Here is a 19064-nt window from a genome sequence, read left to right as displayed (position 1 = left end):
CAGTTATAGGACTGGGTGGAAAGTTAGGAGGGCCTTAAGGCTGATTTAGAAGAGAGATGGAAAGTCCATTGTGAAGGGGGCTCACATGGGCTATGAGTGTAGATGGCCGTGGATGGGACTGGGGGCAAGGCAGTGAGTAAGGAGCTGGTGGTGTCAGGGGCCTCTCTGAGTCATCCACATGGGCACCGAAGTGGTAAGCCTGGGTGCCTGTGGTGCCCCCATGGGTGAGCCTCCCCAAGTTCTCTCCCTGCAGGTTTTGTCTACCAACCAGGGGAGCCCAACAGCCTACTTGCTGCCGCTTTGGGCCTATAGGGCTGTGAAGCAGGAGAAGTGTCCCTGAAAGAAATCCTTGAATTCTAAATTTTTATTTACAAAAATGCTACTTGAGTCTTATAATCTGTGCGCAGATGGCAAATAGGAAAGAGAGACTAAAGTGTCTGACTCTGAACATTTTGGTCATTTTCATTTCATCTCATTTGCAACCCATCAAGGTCCTTAGAAGATACGCATGTGACTCATCACAGAGTCTGAACCCTTAAAGTGGGTCATGCCTGAAAAATGGATGACAACTTTTGCTCTGAGGGATGTTAGTGAGGGGACAGTCTCAGGCCTGTCCTTTTCTGAGAATTCTTAGAACTGGTTGCATATAAATAGAGCCTGAAAAAAAATAGGAACTTGGCTTGAAGATAACTTATATATAGAGAGAGTATCAGTACGTGTGTGATTTATACATACTTTGAAAAAAAAGTACACCCTCTTTCTGGAAACTGCTTTAGAAGTTAGGCTTATAATTGCTACATGATTCAGGCACCAAATTACTGAAATGTTCCCCTCAAGGAGTATTTGACATTCAGTAAAAATTGTAATATAATGAAGTGAGTATGTCAAAAATTCAGACATTTTAAATTCTTTAACTTATTCATACTTGAATTTAGAAGAAGGTATAGCTTCAGGTAGATAACCCCCCCCCCCACCGCTGCCCTACTTAAAAATACTGGTGGGTGGCAGAGATGAACCCTGAAGAGGACTGACGGCTTCCATCCCGATATCCTAGATATTTCCCAGGCAGCAGCCATGTGTCAGAGAAGAATACATTTTCAGTCTCTTTTATCCTGTCAACTTGGTCATTTGTAGTTATTTTTGGAAAACATCATATGGCACAGAGGGTTCAAGTCCCAGCTCAGCCACTGACTATGTGATAGTAAGCTGGTTACTGACCTTCCCTGTGCCTTAGTTTTCCCATCTGTTAAGTGGGCATGATAATAGCAGCCATCTCCTAAAGGCAGCTGTGAAGATTAAAGAATGCAGATGAAATGCTGAACAGGACGCCCGACACAGAGGGAGCACTCGGTCAGCACTGGCTGGCTTTTCTCCTTCTCTCCCCAGCCCTCTCATCTGGCATCTCCACCTGTAGGAGACTATACACACCTATTGACAACTTATCAGCTCGACCCACTCATTGGCTTTTGCCAATTGCTGGCAGGAAAGGTTTTCCCTATGAGAGGTGTTAGAAGTGTGGTAGGGTCTGAGTTCTCTCTCAGTTTTCCTCTGTTGCAGCTGCCTCTGCCTCCAACACGTGGAAGCTTGCATCTGTGGATGCTGGAAGTTTCCCAGGATGCTCGGCACTCTCTCCCTGGCCCTGGTGTTTCTCCAGCCTTGGCCTTTCTGAATCCCTCTGTCAGTGACTCAGCTTATTCCCGGGCCCTCCGCCTGCTCCTTTCATCATTTGTTCATTTTGTCTTTCAGTGCCTTCCTGTTCCTTGATACCTCCTTAAAATCAGGGATCATAAAAACCATCATTTGAAAATCAAGATGTTTAATTTCAAACGGATTTTCTTTTGTAAATTGCTTCTTGGAAAACAATGCTGAAACTCTAAAGGAAGACAGTTTTCACGGTCAGTTTTTGCCTAACTCAAAGTCATCAGCATGGAATTGAGATGAGAGCTTCTAAATATATGGAGTTTGGAACACAGTATAAATGGAAATTTTTGTGTCCACACGTGGCTTTTTGTAACCTACCAATAGTACATTTCTTAGCTAATATTCTTCACTCATACTCTCAGATCCAAAGTAAATATCCAGCAGCCATCCCTGTGTAATCTTGCTAAAAATGAGTTATTCAAGACAGTTATACCAGGAAATTTAGATTTTAAAGGATATCATACAATGAAACAGAAGTCAGCTAAATAGCAGTATTCATCAAATTCTGCTCAGGTGATAACTTTAAAAGCAGTCACTTCTACAGACAAGGGAAAGCAAGGTTATTTCCCTCTCCCCTTTGGACCCGTTCACCCCAAATTGACAGACGAGGTGTTTGGGAATATAAAAGCTTATACTTTTTAAAGCTCATCGGTGAACAAGATACGTGGTTTACTGTTTGAAATGGTGTCATCCAGTGTTCTAAAGACTGAAGTTTTAGTGCTCGCTTCGGTAGCACATATACTCAAATTGGAACAATAGAGACTGAAGTTTTCTGTGAGACTTCCAAAGTATCTACTTTAATTAGCTTTAGTAAATAAGCTAACGAAGCCATCATTCAGAATGTCTCCATCTTTAAAAATTGAGGTGGGAGTGTCTGAGTGTGTGACCACCACCTGGAGAACAAGGAGAAAGAAGAAAGCAAGATGAGTGAGAGACCCCTCCTATCCCTGGTGTTCCTTGCCCCTTCTAGCAGGACTCTTCCTTTAAACCTTTTCCCTCAACCACCCCAGCCCCCAGACCTTCCCTCCTGAAGGCAAGACAATGCTGCCCCTACTCCCCTCCTCTCCCCCAAGACTCCCAGACGTAGCTTTCATGCTTTCTCTTACATTTCACATTAATACATTAGAGACATCCCAGAGGAGAAAGAACAGTAGTTCTGAGCTGAAGTTCCTCATCTGAAAAATGGAGATTACAAATGATGTGTTCAGACTCTGCCATCCTGAAACGCATCCCTCTCCTTCCTGTTATTTCCACATGTGTGTGAATAGGTAACTATGACGGGAGAAAACTATTAAAGTACAACTATTTTCAGTCATGCTACGCACTCACACACACAGACACACGTATACACACCTCACCTCTCTCTGAGGAGAAGAATCCTCAGGCTGAACGGACCAGTTATGCTGCCTTTGGTGTGATGAGCTGGATACCGGGTAGAGCTGTGGATCTGAAGCAGTCAAGCCTTGGCGTGGGCCAGGGGCTTTGGGTCGCTGCTGGAGGAACTGAGACATCGGAGATGTTTACACGGCAATTTGGGGGGTTGTTTTGCTCTCTGCCGTGCTGTGTACCCCCTTTTCCATATCCCTAAGGAATTTTCACAAAGGTTATGGTACACTCCAGTATGTTTGGAGCTGGAGGCACATGGTTGTGTGTACATGAAGTTGGGTGTGTTTTCTTGTATCAGTGACTTCATGGTGGGCCCAAAATGGGGGTGTGGCAGGCATAAAAGGGCTCAGGTTCCAGAACCCTCTTCATTCAGACTGACATTCTAATGTAACAGGTAAACATCCGTTCATATTTAATTAAATTGAGACTTCCTGAGTAGTAATTTAAATCGGTGTCATCGTGTGTGTGTGTGTGTGTGTGTGTGTATGTGTGTGTGTGTGTGTCCCCACCCCCTGCTTATAACTGACCGTGATTTTAGTTTTTGTTAGTACTCTTTCTAGTTCTTTGGGTTCAGGTAAAAAAAAATTATTTTTAAAAAATGGGTTCAGAATTTTTAGTGAAGGAACTTTCTGCTGCCTGTAATAGCCGAGTACTTTCTATTGAACCTTTTCTCCACAGACATCTGTAAATGCTGGACAAAATTTTACAAACCACCTCCTGCCACTGGAGCATGATTCAAAGGCCGGCAGAAACAGGAGGGTCGACTCTTGCGGGAAGGAAATAGCAGTGGGTGTGTTCCCATTCTTTTATGGCTTTTAGCTTGAGGGCCTGTTGCATCTAGTATCTTGTAAGGCTCTTTAAAATACAAAGAAATGAGGCACCTGGGTAGCTCAGATGGTTAAGCGTCTGCCTTCAGCTCAGGTCATGGTCTCAGGGTCCTGGGATTGAGCCCCAAATTGGGCTCCCAGCTCAGCCGGGAGTCTGCTTCTCCCTCTCTCTCTGCCTCTCCCACTGCTCATTCTCTCTCTCTGTATCTCTGTGTCTTATGAATAAATAAAATCTTTAAAATTAAAAAAAAAATAGAGATGAAACAAAACTTTAAAAAAAATAAAATAAAATGCAAAGAAACCCACAGTGTTTATCAAACCCACAGAGGTCAGAGTTTGGGACAACCACAGCAGCTGGAAAAATGAAGAGGAAAATCCCCAAAAGGAGAGAGACAGACGGGGGAGCCCCAAATTCTGTGCATAAATTCTGCCCCGATCTCTGGCTGACAACTATGTATGCGTGGGACGGACTCCAAGGAGCCCAGCTAAGCCTACAAGAATTGAGACTTCTGAGTAGTCTCTTTCATGTAGCATTTCCTTTTTAAAGTGATGAAAATTAATTCTTGGTTAGTTAATTGAACATTTAGTGTGGGAAAATACTCTTCTCCTAAGTACATGAGACTTTAGGATTTGTCAACCAAGAGTCCTCAAGAGTGCAAGGTTTTGAGGGTATCATTTCATAACTAGTTTGTTGAATGCCTTTTTGGTGCATGGCTGTGTGATGGAGGGATGTAAATATCATTGAACTTTGACTATGAGACTGTCATTTCAGATATTAGTTGAAATCCTACACACATATGAAACCATAACATACGTGTGTATATATGAAAACATTTAAATAACGCAAGGCCACATTCAGTGCCAAAGGGACCGCCATCCACAAAGTGGGACTTTCACCCCAGAGAGCAGTATTAGTTTCCTAGGGCCAATTATTTATGACAAATAATCACCAACTGCATGGCTCTGAAACAATGGGAAATTCTCACAGTTCTGGAGACTAGAAGTTTGAAATCATGGCATTGACAAGGCCATGCTCCTGCTGAGAGCTCTAGGGAAGAATCCTTCCTGCCTCATCCTAGCTTCTAGTGGTTGCTGGCGACCCTTGGCATCCCTCGACCTGTGCCTGCATCCCTCCGGCCTTTGCATCCATCTTCACATGGCTCTTCCATCTCTATGTGTCTGTGTCCACAAGGCCTACTCATTAGGACACCACCCATTTGATTCAGGGCCCACCCAAATCCAGGATGACCTCATCTTAACCAGTTACATCGGCTAAAACCTTATTTCCAAGTAAGATCACATTGTGGCGTTCCAGGCAGACATGAATTTGGGGGAGATACTATTCTACCGAGGAAACAGGTGAATAAAAAGTACTGAGAAATGTCTAGAACCACAAAGTTCTGGGTCTAATTAATCCTTAATATTAAAGTACTTTTTATCTTATGGAAACTTATTCATGAAAGTGAACTTTGTGTTATGATAATGAATACCTAATTACTCATGACTCATTTATATTTTAACTTTTATGTATGTTTTCATTGAAAGTAACAAAAATTTCATTTCATTGTAAATATGCAAAATTAAGACACCAAGAAGTAATCCTGGCCTTCTCCTGGCCCTTCCCCCCTTCCATTGTTCCAAATGAGTAAGGTTAAATGAATTTTGGGAGAATAGGGTTATAAAGCCCTTGGAAAAAGATCTGTTTTCTAAAGCAAAGTCATTCCATTAAGCAGACCTAAATTTAGATTGTCAAAGCCCCATAGACTCTGAAAAGCAAGTTGTTAAAACTCATAATGAGTTTCAGTGTTGCTGCATTTGGAAATGTCTATGTCTCAGCAGTAGCCCTTGTACTGAATTGCTCTAGAAGATGGAGGCAGTAGATGTGAGGACTCTTGTCTTTGAGGCTCTCATTTCAGATATTAGTTGGAATTCCATATTCTTGACCCTCATAAATTCTTAAATTGTAAATTCCTAGCAGCAGCTGTAACTTGTAAAACACATATGGACAAATCCCCTAATGACAGATCAGAGATGATTAACTTAAAATATTTCATTCAACTCAGTAGTAACTGAAGATGAAACATTCCCCCCCTCCGCCCTCCCCTCTTATACCAGCAGTCATGGCTCTTCTGAACAATATTCCTGACTTAGAGAAAATGCAAATGAAGCATTTGAGATTCAACTTAAAGTGAAAACACTTTGCAGCTGTCATGTTTAATTTGATGATAAATATGAGTGCTAGTAATTGTCTTAATATATTTCTTGAATAAGGATCTTACAGTTGAGGGGAGCCTGGGTGGCTCAGTTGGTTAAGTATATGACTCTTGATTTTGACTCAGGTCATGATCTCAGGGTTGTGAGATCAAGCCCCACATCAGGCTCTGCACAGGGTGTGGGGCGTGCTTAAGATTCTGTCTCTCCCTCTGTCCCTTCCCCTGTGCACTCGGGTACACTCTCTCACTCTCTGAAAAAAAAATTTTTTTTAGAAGCCTCAAATGTTGATACACACATGGTTTCTATGCTTTGCTAATTGAATTCAACTGTGGTACCTACAAGAAAGAAATGTATTCTGACAACATTTTTTTAAAAGACAAGATTTGCCAAAACAGTGTGCTCTAAAAATAAACCAATGTAATGACTGATCTAAGAAATCTTAATTATATTCTTAATTAATTCAGTAGTCAGAGCCTTAAAAGAATTAATGACCCATTCATCAAAGTCATCATAATGATGCTCAATTTAAAGATACCCTTGGGATGGCTGGATGGCTTAGTCATTCAGTTAAATGTCTGCCTTTGGCTCAGGTCATGATCCCGGGATTCTGGGATCGAGTCCTGCATAGGGCTCCCCGCTCAGCAGGGAGCCTACTTCTCTCTCTCCTGCTCCCCCTGTTTGTGCATGCGCTCTCTCTCTCTGTCAAATAAATAAAATCTTTAAAAAGAAAATAAATAAAGATAGGCTTTCAGCCTGTTCCCTAGCCTCCTTGCTGAACTGAAATTGTGGAAATTATCCTCCATTTCCTCATTCACACCCTTCTTCAAACTAGTCACTTGATCACCCTTTATTCTGCCACCTAAAAATGTATTTAACCCATCACAGTTTTCCTCCTTGCCATTATCTTAGTTTGGGTGTCCAAAGAGCTCATTTGGAGTGCTACAGTGATTTTCCAACTAGTCTCCCTGCTTCTGGTCTTACCGTCTTCCAGTCTTCCTCCACCACCATGAGGTCTACTCAAGTCTTATTCCCACTGAGAATCTTTCCACCCCCCGTCAAGTCCTTAGCATGGCATTTAGGGCCATTGACCATCTGGCCCTTCTCTGCCTCCCCATACTGACCTCCTGCAATAGACCTCCGTGTACCAGTGCAGTTAGTTGAAATTCCTGGAGCACGCCCCGCCTGCTCTGCACATGCGGTTCCCTCTGCAACATCCCACGCCTAGGCCGGCAACTTCTGTGCACCCTTCAAAACTCAATTTGTAAATCATTTCCTTTCTGGTAGTCTCATTCCACCAGATCATCCCTGTGCCTTGTACATACTTCTGTGATGGCACATATCATCCCATTGGACTTGTGAGAGATTCTCCCCTACCCAAAAATAAGGTTCACCTTCAGTTAATGGAAAATTGAGGGAATCATCCCATCACTCTTTATCCCTAGAGTCTCCCTGGTCAGGGAGAATAGGTATAAGTAACATGGCCTGAAAAGAATTCTTACTTGGAGTGCAGAGAGGACTTGAATATACTGAGGTGGCCGCTCCGGGCCCATTCCATTGACTGCCACTCACACAGTCTGATGTCACAACTTTTCTGAGGAAGTATCGTTGACTGATTGAAAACAACACCTCAGAGAAAATATAGAAGGCATTCTACCTGAAGAGAAAGACCCACAAGGCCAAATAAACTTGCCAGGGATGCATTGTTTTGCTGAAGCAGCTTTTCTCTTCATGAGCTGATGATTTTCTCTGGCCTCTGCATGTCATGTTGAAGATTAAGGATATCTGGAATGTACAAAGGGAGAACAAGATTGATAACAGCTTTTGGGGGTGGAGAAAGAGTGCATATGATCTCTCATATTATACCCAACTCCAGCCTCAGCTCCCCAGTCTATGGGATTTGGGATTGGTTACCAGCTGATCCCTAATCTCTAGGATGTAGAAATTTGGAAATGTTCTGATCCCAAAAAAAATTCTAAAAGGAAAAAAAAAATCTGGCCTTAAATGCACCTTATTTCTTCTTCATCATCTTCAAATATTGGTGACTATGTTACTGGTTTCCTGTTGATTTGGGGGATTTCTCCCTTTGTGTGCCCTCATGGAGAAGGCCAGCATCTGTACTGTTTCCAACAGGAGTGGTTTTCTGATTGAAGTGGGCCAGTAGTACCTGGTTCTAAGAGATTCAAAGAATTCAGAAAAGAATTCAACCAGTGGGCTTAACTACATATTTAGATATATAGCCAGAGGATTGTAAAGCCAACCCAAACCTGCAGAGAAGGATAGAATTGTAGGTTGCTTCCACAGGGACCATATGAGAAAATCGAAGAGTATGAACTCTGGGGCAAGGCAGGCCTGGGTCTGAGTCCCACAGACTAGTCATGTGGTCTTAGACATGTCATGTAACTCCACTAAGACCTAGTTTCTTCTTTTGTAAGATGGGGGTTAATAGAAACGTTCCTTGTGGAATTATTGTTAACATTAGTGATACTGCTGGTGGAATGCTTTGCACATGATAAACTCTTAGGAAATGGCAGTTACGATTTTGGCTTTGTGTCGAGAATGATGTGATGAACTCTGACATCCTACTGGTCTCCCTGGGAGTGCTGTTGGCAGTGGTCCACATCCAGTGACTTCTCGAGGCAGGGGTATAAAAGGCCTGGTTATTTTGACTCAACTTGGAACAATTCTGAAGGGCCATTCTAACTCCAGAGCTCCCCGTGGATCAGCCAGGTGGATACCAGGCCTGCATCCCAGGTCAGCTTCTCCCTCTGCCTACACCACCCTCCCTCCACTCTTTGCCATGGGCATTGATCCCAAGAGCGCTTCTGAAACATGTCCTGCATGCTAAAATTTATTCCAGAGTCTCTACTTCCTGAGGAACCTGACCTCTGACAAGGGATAAGGCAGGTATCCAATCTTGTGTTATGAATCACCCATTGGTCTAAGGAGCTGAAGCCTGAAGATGATCCTGTGGTACCTTAGCCAGGTGTCAGGAAATATTTTAGAAAGACAGGCAAAGCATCAGAAAAATTGTAAGGGAAGGAAGAAATCCCGAGAGACACATGAAATTTGCCGTAGGAAGGCATTTGATAATTTCCAGAAGTTAAAAACACCCTAAATCTATTCCATGTGAGCCCAGGAGCCTGTAAATGTTTTCTAACATCAACTCCCTAAAAAGAACTTGGCTATGACATTCACATCAATCTAATTAAGCAGATGTAATGATTAGTCTTTTCCCAGTATTGAACTTTTAATTCCCTTTCCAATGGCAAGGACCCAGCTAGATACCTTCCTGGAAGGAGACCCATGTTTTCCTTTCTAATGACTGTGGCCTAAACAGTTATTTTGGAGCTGGGCTGTACTGTAGGTACCTTTCTGGTGCCCAGTGGTATTTAGGCTGGGAGCTCCCTGTCCCACTCAAGTATAGCCTTTGGGAGCTAGAAGCAGAAAACTAGACAAAAGGTAGTATCTGGGAGACCAATCCTGCAATGAATTTCCAGGGTTAGGTGAGACTCTGCTCTGGACAGGGACTCCATCTCCAGGAATAGTCTCATCCCAACATGGTCCTTCTCTGTTCCTTCCTACCCTGATCTCAGTGGGTATTAGGGGTTGGCCCGGAGGGAAGAGCTACCAGCCTGGTCATATCATATAGTAGTTGACCCTCAGATACTTCCTGAGGGTCACGTACAAGTCACGGAGCTGTGCACCGAGCGTGTAGACACTGGCTACCACGCTCCGTCTTTCCTGGTGATGGGGAGGAATGTGGACGTGAGGGTGGGAGGGGCAGCAGTAGCACAGGGCGGTCGTACATAGGGTGGTGAGTGCCATGAGATGAGAGCAGAGAAAATGACTTTTTGCCAAGTCCCTTTTTCATGTCTCCAAATCCCCATCTCTGCAACCCTGAGAATGCTCAAGCAGGGCCTGGCCCAAGGGAAGCCCTCAATAGATATATATTGAACTGAGTGTTTGTCCCAGTGGTTTGTCATCCACTGTTTGGCCTTCAAATTACACAATATTCAGCTTGCAGCAGATGTGCAAGATTTTTTTCAGTAGCGACGTCTCGGCCAGTGTTGCTGCGCAGCCCTCAGGGGACTCTTTGTTTCAGTGTTGGTGGCCTTGCTGTACAGAGATGACAGGAAGGTGCCAGAGGCCTCGGGGGTGCTGCTGGGCTTGAGGCTCCTGCCTCCCCTGCTCTCATTCCTGCTCTTCAGGCTGAAAAACTGCAGAGAGGCAGCAACATACTTCCACAAGTCTTGCCTCCTCTGTTTGTTTTCTCCATCACACTGCAAGGCCTGGACCATGTTTTTGCCTGATGCCCTGGGGATCTGGTCATCCCTCAGTGCATGTTAGCAGATACATTTCCAAGCCCAAGAATTATTTATAGACCAGGAGGCAGCTGTTGCTGTTCAGCCACTGAAGTATTACATCTGGGAGAAGCCTCAGGAAACTAAAGTTCATGGACCCAGAGGCACTTGCCTCACAGTCACGCCGTTAGCTTCTACCTTAGCCCTGGTTCAGAGGCTCTGCCTCTGAGTAAATTTAGGACAGTGCAGGATGAGGTTGGAAGGGACATTTTGTCAGCCCCTTCCCATCTCTGTCATTCCCTATCCCTTGCTTATTGGACCATTGAAGAGTTAATCTTCTATACAGGGCTGTGCAAATAAAATAGCCAGACTGTCACCCAAAGGCCCTTGCATATAGAAATTCAGGAGCCCCACTGCCACTCTGGTTATAGTCGAGGAAACAGTGAGCTTGGAGAGGAGAGGGAGGTAGAGGCTCAGGATCCATCCTGAGGAGATTCTGCAACAGTCCTCACTGTATGAGGCCAGAGATGTGCAATGGATGATCTAATGGGATTTTTCCATCGCTCACAGTGGAATAGAAAATGACCAGACTCATAGCCTCATAGCAAGATAATAGTTTCACACAATGGCCTTTACTGTCTCAGGCCTGCTAGAGGCAGTTTCTAGAATTGAATGAATTCTGTTTAGTTACTCTTTCCATTTACTTTGAGCAACAGCCTTGAGTTTTTTAAATTAATTAAACTAGCGATAAATGTGTTAGACCTCTACCTTCTACAGCTACCTGTTTAGAGTTTTCTGTTAAACTTTTTTTTTTTTTTTTTTTATCCTCATTGAAGAGAACATGGGCCTGGAGTGTGAATACTCCGGTCAACTAATAACAGAATCAGAGAGTTGGGGCACATAGGAGATGTGAGATCATGTACACAGAGGGAAACCGAGGCTCATGGAGGAAAATGACTTGCCCGAGAATGTGCCTTTCCTTTCTCCCATCACTCCCCTCCTGCCCCTGACTCCCAGATCTATGCTGAATACAGACGACTTGCCTTCTGGGCATGGAATTGCATCTCTGGGGCACATATTCTGTACCCACCCATTTCCCCACCCCCGACGGAGGGCCAGCTGGATTCTCTCCTGGAAAAGAGAGAGGAAGCAGAAGGCGGCTCACGGCAACCAAGATGGAGGTCTGACTGAGAAGCCGGAAGAGCTCAGGTACGGAGGGAAGACAGCAGTAGGCATAGGTATGGGGCAGCTCCCAACCCACCTCCTAGACAAGAGACACTAGAGGTTAGGAGGGGAGATGTTCTGAAACAGACTCCCTGCCAATGACAGCAGAATTGGGGTGGGAAGGGGCTTGTTCTCTGAATTAGGTTTGGAGGGTAACTGCGGGCTTTACTTTGCGATGATCTAGCTCATGGCAAAAGAGCAGTGAGTTTTGAGCTCCTTAGCCAACGGAAGTAAATGGTAATTGGGGACTTGAACTTTCCAGGCGGCACTGTCATAAAAGGCAGAATTTGAAAACCTGGCAGGAAGGAGCAGAGTTCTCCACAGCACTTCCCTGGCAAGCCTAATGCTCTAAAGTCGGTACTCTTGGTATGTGACACTGTGAGGGCTGAACACGAGTGAGAACTTGGCTGCCTGAGCTGGGCTGTGGCGGAACAAATATCTGCGTTTCCTCCCTCATCCCTGAGGTCTTTGCTCCCAGAGCAGCTTGGGATCAGCGGGTGCCGGAGAAGGGTGGATCGGATCCACTGGTCCACGACCAGCAGCAGCATCCCCTGGGAACGTGTTAGAGATGCACGTTATCAGGCCCACCCCAGACCCACTGAGCCAGCAACCCTAGGAGAGCAGACCTGCGTTCTGTTTTAATGGCCCTCCAGGTGATGCAGGCTGAAGTTTGGGAACCACTGGTGTTGTTCTGAATTTGCTGTTTATCAAGGAAACTCTGCTTCTAAGTGAGCTGGCCATCTGCCTCCTAGCTTGCCCCTCCCCCCATCCCCTTCCACCACAGGGACAGCCACTGCTGGGAGAGCCGGGGTTTGTTGTGTAACTTTCCCGGGCCTCGGCACTTGTACAGTAAACCATCTCTCTACCATCTGTTTGGCCCCTGGCCCCAGCTGCCTCTGTCCTCTCCCACAACTCTCAGTTGTGTTGTGTTGTGCCAGTGAGGTGGTTTCCACTTTGTGCTGAAAAGGGAGACACTCATGGAGGTGGGGCCCCCCACCCCAGGATCACAGACCACAGAGAGTCAGGCCCCGGCACCCGACCTCAGAGCTCTTACTGTTCTGATGAGGGGCTTTTCAAGGGCAGCCCTGGCCATCCTTCTCAAGAGAGGCAATGAGCATGCCCTGTCTCTCCCAGCTGCAAATGCCAGGGGCTGAGTGGCTGAATGAGCTCCGGGGAACTCGAGTCTCCAGTCAGAGAGCTATGGGCTCTACTTGTCCATCCTTCCCCTTTTCTGTGCCAACAAGTTGGGCAGTCACCTGAGGATTGTGCCAGGGAAGAGTCTGAGAAAACAGCTCCCCTAGCTTTAACACCAGAGAGCACCAGTTATGTTTGTTGAGCGGCTCTGGGTTAATTTAATGAAATATATTTTGCCAAATGCTTTTTGCTTTTAATTCTCATTAATGCCAAGGCATTAAAAGGTATAGCAGCTATTGGGATTGTATCGTATCTCATCCCCCACCGCACTCACCTCCTCCTTCCTAAGTGTTAGGAACGTGTCGAGAGCACATCATAAGATGCTCTTTGTCTCCGTGGCACTGAGTAGAAGCTGTCAGGCCCCGGAGGGATTTAGGTTGATGGCATATATTTGATATTTTCTACCCTTCTTCCAGCCTAGTCTTGGGAAAATGGTCTTGGGATATGGAGAAAACACAAATTCGTGCTTTGAGAGCCCTGTGGGGCAGATTTCCAAAATGCTGGCCATCCCCATCAGCCAGGGTACATTGCACAGGCTGATGGAGAGCCAGAACCCACCTGAGTGTTCTTCTCCGGGGAGGACTGGTTGCTGTTCAGTGAGTGCCGTGTATCATTGCTAAGACATTGTCATGTTCACATCCATGCAGCCTAAGGAAAGAACAGGTCCCAGGAAGCAGAGGAATTTGGTAGGAAAAATACACAGGATTTTTATGTATATTATGTCTCTTGTTTTTAAGCCTCACAATCATCCTTTGGGAGATGTGGTATTAACCTTGTTCTCTGGATAAAGAAACGAAAGTTCAGAGAGATCGGGGGACAGGTGTGACATGGCAGAGCAGGGCCCTGACTCCAAGCCCGGTGCTCATCCCCAGGGCTTCCACCACCTTCCTTCCCAGAGCCCTTCCTCTCCCTGTCCCCTTTGCCCCCATCTCAACTTCTAGGGAACATGTGTGACCCGAGAGGACAGCTACAAAGGAGACTGCACTAGGACTCAGAAATCCTGGCCTCTTTCCTTTATGGGCTGTGTCCAACTCAGAATTCGTCCTGTCTGTTGGTACAGGCAAATAAACAGTTTTCTGCTGAGAGGGAGGGAAATTGAAGGAATAGCTACAGGGCTGAGAGAACCAGTTAGATTACTGAGCTTGCCGTATTTCTGACCCTGGCCACCCAGACCACTCCCTACAGCCCCAGAAATACCCAGATTTGCCAAATAACATGGGCATTTGCCCTTTGCAAAAGAGAAGGAGCGGGGAGGCAATAAAATGAGTTGTTAAACTATCTTTAGGGTGGGGGGCAGGGAGAGGTCTGTTTGCCCCAAAATGCTGGGATTTCTTTACAAGTGATCTGAAGCAACATGTTATGAGAGGCACGGGGTGTGTGTGTAAGAGAGAATATGAGATTCACAAAGTGCAAAAATACGAAGTACTGAGTTTTTTCTAATAAGCCTTGCTGAGTTTTCAGTAATTCTGCAGTTGTGACATGACTAGTCCATAGAGATATTCGGCGCTAGCTGGAAAAATACAACCAAAACTTACCCAGTCGATAGCAAGAAACAGTGATGCTTCTAAGGGTCATGTGACTTGTAAAACTGGCCTCCCTGTGGGAAAGATAGACAAATTTGCTTTTTTTTCGGGCCCAGCTCAGAGTGTTTTCCTTCCCAGGAACTTCACTGGACACAAGGAACCCGCAGAGGCATGGGGACGCCTGGCCTCTCAAATCACCGCTGATATCTCAATAAGTCTAGCCTTCCCCTTAGCCCTGCTCTCAGACTCTACAACAGCAGGTTTGAAGGTTCTGCTCAGAGGGTCTTAATTGATCTTGTTGAGTCTGGTTTGGCCATCTGTGCTGACGGAGCCCTCGTCCTCCCTCCCATGACATTGGCTTGCACACAGTGACCTCCATGCTCCAGACTGAATGTGTTTTCCCCACCCCAAGTGTGCATCCTCTGCAGGCCGTACCATGTGGCGCTGAGCTAAGCCGGTTCTCTGACCCGAGTGAGGACTGCCAGCAGGACTCCCTGAGGCACCATGCCTGGCATCTGAATCTACAGATAGCTCTTTGCATCAGAAAAGTCACCCCAACTCCCTCAGTTTGCACGTCAAATGGGGGGAGGTGGTGTTGGGGCAGGAAGTTGCTATCTTTAGTAAGAACTAGGTGAGCCAGTGGCTGCAGGAGTCAGGGTGAGCACTCTTCTCTCCTTCTGAACTCTGACTTCCCTCCACTTGGAGCCTGGCCTCTCCCCGGGGACCCCATGGCCCTCTGGCTCCCCTGGCTGCATGGCTCCTGACACTTCGGCCTGGATCCCTAGTGCCTGCATGGGCCCCATCCTTGGGCCTACCCACCGAGTTCAGCCATCTGTCTCCTCTGAGAGTAAGGAGCCAAGAGCATGCCGAGTCGGGCTCCCCTGTGAGTTTGCTGCATTTGGGGTGACCGGCTGTACTGCTCCCTGGAATGAGCTGCTCTGTCTTCTCCCCGAGTGAGCTTGGCGGCTCTTCTAGTTGCCGCCTCAGCAGTTCCTGGACAGGTTCTGTTGGCTTCCGACTAAGCAAGAAAAGCTGACTCCTGAGCCAGGAGCTCAGCAGGGGTTCCCTCCCTTCAAAGAAAAATGCAAATGAGCGTGGAAGGTGCTGATGTTAAGAAATCTGTCCCCCCCCCCCCGCCCCCCGCCCCGGGCTGTTAGTACTCAGGGCCCCTTGTCCTCCCTCCCCTCAGAAAGTTGGGCTGGTGTAGCGTGTGAACACAGGGGCAGGACTGCACCCCAGGAATTGATTCACACTTTCTGGCTCAGCTTACTCATGCCATGGCCCTGAGAAGATGAGCTACCGTGGCCGTCCCTCTGTGACGTTCAAGTGCATTCCACATCATCTGCTCCTGAACCTGGCAGACACTGGCGCACACATGCCTTCAGAGGACACTGATAAAGAAAGCAGTCTTTCTCTGGCCTGTACGAAATTTAAATATAAAGCTGAGCTAGAACAGAGGCTGCGATGCTGTCCCACCCCTGCAGCCGCATCCTTCCCTGTCAGGTGCCTAAGGAAAACTGGTTCAGCCCTTGCCTTCTCCTCTAGGCATCCCCTCCTGACACCCCTGGGCTCCTGTGCTCTTGGACTGCAGATGCCCACTGCCTACTACCCTCCCTCTCACGTCTGCCTTCTCTAAGGGCCCAGGAAACCGTGGCCGGTTCCTCTTTAATAGCACGTAGCCCAGGGCCTGAGGAAGTTGTGATCGCTCTTGCTCTCTTCAAGACTCAGGTAGTTTACACGTAAAATCTGCCTACCTCACAGGTTAGCTGACTGAATCAGGTGAGGCCTAATGAGTGGGGGGCTTTCTACATGTTAGCTCCTCTGATCAGGATGCACTATGCCAGAGTCCCTGGGATTGACCCCACGATGGGTTAGAATAAAGCTTCTCTCCTGTCCAAAGTTATTGATTATGAGGCAGAAAATGCAATTAACCTTGAATAAGTTTAGGTCACTCGCCCACACCTGCTTACTGCTTGCTGCCTCTGTCTCTTCCTTGAAGAATAGAGAACCAGAGCCTGGAGCTCCAGGGGAGGAGCAAGAGTATGAATTCTCCCAACCTCAGAGTTGCAGAATGATTCTAAGGAGTTCATCCATCATTCTGCACACCATACAGAGAGAGTAAATGGGTTGCCTGTATATGCACTATTATTTTCAAATACTACAAGGTACTATTTTCAAATACGTACAATTGTGGTTCACAAAATATAAATTGATTTTTTAAATGGATGCTTAGTAAGTTATTTTGACCCAGTAATATCTTTGGCAAGAGAATAACCTCAGAGGCTTAGCTGGATTTGGGTGCTCTGCCACAGCTCACTTGTCCTGAAGATAAACATCCTCAGGCTTGGAGCCCTGACTTTGTGATAAACATTAATCACCTGTCAATGCAAGTGCTTGTTTCCCCAGTGTAATCAATGGCACAACATTCAGCATACAACACACGGTTCAGCTTGTGGTGTCAGAGCAACTGTATGCAAAGGGAAGAGAAGACAATACTCACTGGATTTTGCCATCCCACCAAAAGAGAAGACTCGGCTACCACAGAATATTCCAGAAAGCCCCAGATGTAGTACAGGGAGACCACAGAAAGAGGATCCTAGGACACAGCTGGCTGGCATCTGAAAGTACAAGGCCAGGAAGTTTAAAATTCCTATACTTACCCCTGCCAATGGCTTCTCGTAGGGAGGCCACCATGGCAGTTCAGCTGACTGTGACTCCCTGCCCCAAGGCTGCCTGAGGCCACTTCGCCAGCTCCTGGCGTGAGTGCTCCAAGAGAGGGGCGGTTGCAACCCTCTGTGAAAGGTGCCCCGGCAGTGCGCTCTGAGGTGATGCTGCCTTGTGTTTCTGCCAGGAATTTAAACTTGATGGAGGGGCGCCTGGGTGGCTCAGATGGTTAAGCATCTGCCTTTGGTTCAGGTCATGATCCTGGGGTCCTGGGATTGAGTCCCGCATCGGGCTCCCTGCTCAGTGGGGAGCCTGCTTCTCCCTCTCCCTCTGCCTCTCTCCCTGCTCATGCTCTCTCGCTCTCTTTCTCTCTCTCTCTGTCAAATGAATAAAGTAAAAAAAAAAATCTTTAAAAAAAATAAACTTGATGGACTTCTGCCATCAGGAGGGACTCTGTTCCTGCCTCTCTCCCCATTCCCCTCACCTCCCACCCTCCAGCCTCAGAGAAACAGTAAAGGAAGGTGCTTCTCTTCATTAGTCTTCATAAGAGCCTTGTAGCTCAAAACCATGCATCTACCATCGGTAAATGAAACCTGAGGGAGCTATGACTTCATGGGGGGAGCAGGAGTTTCACCAGATGCTAAAAAGTCACAAGAAAAAAGATCCTGTTCTATTGATATAAAGGAAGTATAATGGGATTTTTTTTTTTTAACTATCTGATGAGAAAAGCCATGTTTGCTTTTTCTTCCTGTGAAATGGGAGAACAATGAGTTTGGATCTACTGAATATAAAGTTCTCGCCAACTAAGGTCCGTACGAGTGTATCCGAGTTGCCCGCTCCTGCAAATGAGTTATTTTTATGGCAGACATGATTCTTATTAAAAGTTCTTGTGATTTCTGTCACATAAGGCACATTTTCCCCATGGCTACCCCAGGCTCCTGCTAATATAGTTGTTGTAGGGACGGAAGGGAACTACATCAGCCATTAAAACGCACCCTAACTGATCACCATGAAGTAGCCACCTCCATGCAAAGTAAAATTTTGAGAGAAAAATATTCACAGTATGCAACTGCTTCTCAATATTCTATTCCAGTTGCTCTGGGAGAGATAATAGTACAGCACATACTGCTTGGGATAGAGTTAAACATTTCCTCTGCTCCCAGAAGAAACTTAAAAAAGGAGTTTAAGCTCTTCACACACTCTGGGGTATCAGTGAGGAAATAGTTGAGCAGTCCCTGCTCAAAAAGACAGTTGTTCATAGAGTCTTTTGCAAAACCTGGTTTGTAACCCACTGCCCAGAAGTCCCAGTGTGATTCATAACCAGAGTAGCTCTTTCTGGTGGGAGATCAAAGGGTGTAAGAGTTGGGGCAGCTGCTTGGGATTGTGTTAAGAGGGAGTGTGGGGCCAGCAGAAGAGGAAGGGAGGTGCCCAATGGCACTGCCTTCCTTACTTGAGCTGTCTACTCACTCATCCTTCCAATCCTGCAAGGATAAGCTTCTTAAGATATTTGCTGAGAGATTGGATATCGTGCCCTAGTTCGTCTTGGAAAGTATAGGGTGAGCTGGCAGAAGGGAAGAGGTGAGGTGTAAACCTTTCGTGGAGGTCTGAAAGGTCGCCCATTCTTGGAGCAGCACCAGGCCCTTGGGCCTTCACACAGGTGAGATACTTCGGATTCTACAAGTCAGCCTTGATTTCGGATGCAAAATGAGACACAGTCCCCCCCGGAGATGATCGTCTCCGCTGAGCCGCAGGGACCAATGGGGACAGGCCTCAAGAGCACTACCTTGCGGAGCTCCAGATAGTTTGACACTTTCCCGCAAGTCATTCTCCCAGCGCATCCTGGATACCGACACAGGTCCCAGAAGGAGAAGTTAAAGGTTTAGAAATGGCCTAATTTCCTAATTTATGAAAACTTTTAGCCAACCCTCTACCTTCTGTTCATTCAGTTGCTCACTTATTCAGTGAATAATTGTTGAGGACCTAGCTGCCATCTGCCAGGCCCCATGCTAAGTTCTGGGGGAGGGCTCCCG

The 19064-nt window shown here is 46.3% G+C and overlaps 1 protein-coding gene and 1 long non-coding RNA gene across 12 annotated transcripts in view; one reads left to right on the top strand and one right to left on the bottom strand.

Moving 5' to 3' along the window:
• FRMD5 (FERM domain containing 5) overlaps positions 1-19064 on the top strand; it is a 304534-nt gene that overhangs the window by 239341 nt on the left and 46129 nt on the right. The window lies entirely within an intron of this gene.
• Positions 1753-3407, bottom strand: LOC141369988 (uncharacterized). The gene is made up of 3 exons (XR_012373603.1): positions 3060-3407; positions 2808-2876; positions 1753-2594 (listed from the first exon to the last, which is right to left on the bottom strand). It is a non-coding gene; the product is annotated as an uncharacterized lncRNA (long non-coding RNA).

Source organism: Callorhinus ursinus, unplaced genomic scaffold (genome assembly GCF_003265705.2).
Source record: "Callorhinus ursinus isolate GAN/ISIS: 27379988/994484 unplaced genomic scaffold, GSC_fseal_2.0 scaffold25, whole genome shotgun sequence".
Taxonomy (NCBI): domain Eukaryota; kingdom Metazoa; phylum Chordata; class Mammalia; order Carnivora; family Otariidae; genus Callorhinus; species Callorhinus ursinus.
This window is presented reverse-complemented; position numbering and strand designations above follow the sequence as displayed.